This window comes from Marmota marmota, unplaced genomic scaffold (assembly GCF_001458135.2).
Source record: "Marmota marmota marmota unplaced genomic scaffold, marMar, whole genome shotgun sequence".
Taxonomy (NCBI): Eukaryota; Metazoa; Chordata; class Mammalia; order Rodentia; family Sciuridae; genus Marmota; species Marmota marmota.
In genome coordinates, this window is record NW_025999900.1 from 46863858 (window position 1) to 46868787 (window position 4930).

Here is a 4930-nt window from a genome sequence, read left to right on the forward strand (position 1 = left end):
CCCTCCCCTTTTCCTTTTGCCCTATCTTGAGTTCATTTAATCCTCCCATTCCTCCACCCCCCCCCCACTCCGCCATCCTCCACCCAGCCACAGCATATTATGAATCAGCATCCTTAAATCGGGGAAATCTTTTGGCATTTGGGTTTTGGGGATTGGCTAATTTCACTTAGCATTATATTCTCCAGCTCCAACCATTTACCTGCAAATGCCATTTTATTCTCTTTTAATGCTGAATAATATTCCATTGTGTATATATACCACATTTTCTTTATCCATTCACCTACTGAAGGGCATCTAGGTTGGTTCCACAGTTTAGCTATTGTGAATTGTGCTGCTATAAACATTGATGTGGCTGTGTCTCTGTAGTATGCTGTTGTAAGTCCTTTGGGTATAGACTGAGGAGTGGGATAGCTGGGTCAAATGGTGGTTCCATTCTCAGTTTTCCAGGGATTCTACATACTGCTTTCCATATTGCCTGCACCAATTTGCAGTCCCACCACAATGTATGAGTGTGCCTTTTCCCCCACATTCTCGCCAACACTTATTGTTGTTTGTATTCTTGATAGCTGCCATTCTGACTGGAGTGAGATGAAATCTTCCAGTAGTTTTGATTTGCATTTCTCCAATTGCTAGAGATGTTGAACATTCTTTCAAATACTTGTTGATTGATTGTATATCTTCTGGGAAGTGTCTGTTCAGTCATTTGACCCTTTTATTGACTGGGTTATTTGGGATTTTTTGGTGTTAAGATTTTTGAGTTCTTTATATATTCAAGAGATTAGTGTTCTATCTGATGTGCATGTGGTAAGAATTTTTTTCTAAATTAGTAAGCTCTCTGTTCACTTCACTGATTGTTTCTTTTGCTGATAAGAAGCTTTATTAGTTTGAATCCCATTTATTGATTCTTGATATTAATTCTTATGGGAATCTTATTAAAGAAGTTGGGGCCTAATCTGACATGATGAAGATTTGGACCTACTTTTTCTTCTAATAGATGCAGTGTCTCTGGTTTAATTCCTTAGGTCAATGATCCACTCTGAGTTGAGTTTTGAGAGTTGAGAGATAGGGGTTTAATTTTATTTTGTTGCATATGGATTTCCAATTTTCCCAGCACCATTTGTTGAAGAGGCTATCTTTTCTCCAATGTACATTTTTGGCGCCTTTGTCAAATATAAGATAACTGTAATTATGTGGGTTAGTTTCTGTGTTCTCTATTATGTACCATTGGTCTACAAGTCTGTTTTGGTGCCAATATCATGCTGTTTTTGTTACTATTGCTCTGTAGTATAATTTAAGGTCTGGTATAGTGATGCCACCCGCTTCACTCTTCTTGCTAAGGATTGCTTTAGCTATTCTGGGTCTCTTATTATTTTTCCAGATGAATTTCATGATTGCTTTTTCTATTTCTATGAGGAATGTCATTGGGATTTTGATTGGAATTGCATTAAATCTGCATAGTGATTTTGGTAGTATGGTCATTTTGACAAAATTAAGTCTTCCTATCCAAGAGAAAAGTAGGTATTTCCATCTTCTAAGGTCTTCTTTAATTCTTTCTTTAGTTTTCTGTAGTTTCCATTGTAGAGGTCTTTTGCCTATTTCATTAAGTTGATTCCCAAGTATTTTATTTATTTATTTATTTTGATGCTACTGTAGATGGGGTAGTTTTCCTCATTTCCCTTTCAGAGGATTTGTCACTGATATACAGAAATGCCTTTGATTCATTGGTGTTGATTTTGTATCCTGATACTTTTCTGAATTCAATTACAAGTTCTAGAAGTTTTCTGGTGGAATTTTTTGGGTTTTCTAGGTATAGAACCATATTGTCAGCAAATAGTGCTAATTTGAGTACTTCTTTTCCTATCCATATCCCTTTAATTTCTTTCATCTGTCTAACTGCTCTGGCCAGTGTTTCAAAAACTATGTTAAATAGAAGTGGTGAAAGAAGGCATCCCTGTCTTGTTCCAGTTTTTGGAGGGAATGCCTTCAATTTTTCTCCCCTTAGAATGATGTTGGCCTGGGGCTTAGCATAGATACCTTTTATGATGTTGAGAGATGTTCCTGTTATCTCGAGTTTTTCTAGTATTTTGAACATGAAGGGTGCTGTATTTTGTCAAATGCTTTTTCTGCATATATTGTGATGATCATATGGTTCTTATCTTTAAGTCTATTGATGTGATGAATTACATTTATTGATTTCCATACATTGAACCAACCTTGAATCCCTGGAATGAACCACACTTGATTGTGGTGTACTATCTTTTTTGATATGATTTTGTATTTGATTTGCCTAAATTTTATTGAGAATTTTTGCATCTATGTTCAGTAGAGATCTATGTTCAGACCAATCTATGTTCAGACCAATGTCTGAAGTTTTCTTTTTTTGATATGTCTTTGCCTGGTTTTTGTTTCAGGGTGATATTGGCCTCATAGAATGAGTTTGAAAGTGCTTCCTCTTTTTCTATATCCTGAAATAATTTGAAGAGTATTGGTATTAGTTCTTCTTTAAAGGTCTTGTAGAACTCAGCTGTGTATCCATCTAGTCTTAGGCTTTTCTTGGTTGGTAGGCTTCTGATGGTGTCTTCTATTTCATCACTTGAAATTGATCTGTTTAAATTGTGTATATCATCCTGATTCAAATTGGGCAAATCATATGACTCTAGAAATTTGTCAATGCCTTTGATATTTTATATTTTATTGGAGTAAAAGTTTTCAAAGTAATTTCTAATTACCTTCTGTATTTCTGTATTGTCTGTTGTGATATTTCCTTTTTCATCATGTATGTTAGTAATTTTGAGTTTTCTCTCTCCTTCTCTTTGTTAGCATGGCTAAGGGTCTGTCAATTTTATTTATTTTTTCGAAGAACCAACTTTCTGTTATGTCAATTTTTTCAATTATTTCTTTTGATTTCATTGATTTCACCTCTGATTTTAATTATTTCCTGTCTTCTACTGCTTTTGGTGTTGATTTATTCTTCTTTATCTAGGTCTTTGAGATGTAGTGTTAGGTCAATTATTTGTTGACTTTTTCTTCTTTGAAGGAATGAACTCCATGCAATGAACTTTCCTCTTAGAACTACCTTTATAGTGTCCCAGAGATTTTGATATTGTATCAGTGTTCTCATTCACATCTAAAAAATTTTTTAATCTCCTCCTTGATGTCTTTTGCAACCCATTTTTCATTCAGTAGCATATCACTTAGTCTCCAGGTGTTGGTATAGCTTTTATTTCTAATTTTACAATTGATTTCTAATTTCATTCCATTATGATCTGAAAGAATGCAGGGTAGTATCTCTATTTGTGGCATAATATACGGTCTATTTTAGAGAAGGATTCATGTGCTGCTGAGAAGAAAGTGTATTCACTCGTTGAAGGATGAAATATTGTATGTATGAAAGCTAAGTCTAAGTTATTGATTGTATTATTTAGTTCTATAATTTCTATGTTCACCTTTTGTTTGGAGATTTATCCAGTGATGAAAGAGGTGTGTTAAAGTCACCCCAAATTATTGTGTTGTGGTCTGTTTGACTCTTGAACTTGAGAAGAGTTTGTATGATGAACGTAGATGCTCCATTGTTTGGGCCATATATATTTATAATTGTTAAGTCTTGTTGGTGTATGGTTCCTTTGAGCATATGTAGTGTCCTTTTTTATCCCTTTTTATTGAGTTTAGCTTGAAGTCTACTTTTTTTGATATGAGGATGGAAACCCTTGCTTGCTTCCACAGTCCAGGTGAGTGGTATGATTTTTTTCCCAACTTTCACGTTCAGTCTATGGATGTCTTTTCCTATGAGATGAGTCTCTTAGAGGCAGAATATTGTTGGGTCTTTTTTTTTTATTTGATCCAATCTGCTAGTCTAAGTCTTTTGATTGGTGAGGTTAGGCCATTAAAATTCAGGGTTATTATTGAGACATGATTTGTATACCCAGCCATTTTTGTTTATTTTGGGTATTTAACTTTACTTGGTTTCTCCTCTGATTAGATTTTCCCTTAGTGTAATACCTCCCTCTGCTGATTTTCATCATTGTTTTTCATTTCCTCTTTGTGGAATATTTTGCTGAGAATATTCTGTAGTGCAGGCTTTCTAGATGTAAATTATTTTTAACTTTTGTTTATCACAGAAGGTTTTTATTTCATCATCAAATCTAAAGCTTAATTTTTCTGGATATAAGATTCTTGGTATATGTTGTTCATAGGTTGGTATATGTTGTTCCATAATCTCCTGGCTTTGAGGGTTTGGGTTGAATATTCTGCTGATATGAATTGGTGTCCCCCTATATGTGATCTGATTCCTCTCTCTTGCAGCTTTTAGATTGTATCCTTATTCTATATGCTAGGTATTTTCATTATAATGTGTAGATATGTTGGTGTAGATCTGTTCTAATTTTGTACATTTGGTGTCCTGTAAGCATCTTGTGTTTGGTTTTGCAATTCATTCTTCATGCTTGGAAAATTTTCTGATATTATCTCATTGAAGAGATTGTGCATTCGTTTGGTTTGAAACCCTGTACCTTCCTTTATCCCAATAACTCTTAGATTTGGTCTTTTGATGCTATCTCATAATTCTTGGATGTTCTGTTCATGGTATCTTACCATCTTCACTGTGTGGTCAACTTTTATTATCCAGATTGTATACCTTGTCTTCATTATCTGTTTTTTTCTTCCAAGTAATAAAGTCTGATGGCAATGCTTTCTATTGAGATTTTTATTTGGTTTACTATTTCCTTAATTTCAAGAATTTCTGACTGTTTTTTTCCAGAGTCTCTATCTCTTTATTGAAGTAATATTTTTCTACTTGTATTTGCTCTCTTATCTCTTTGTTGGAGTGGTCAATTGTTGCCTGTATTTGCTCATTTATGTCATTCTTTAATTCACAGATCATTTTAGTTATGAACTTTCTGAACTCCTTCTCTGACATTTCATCAACTTCACT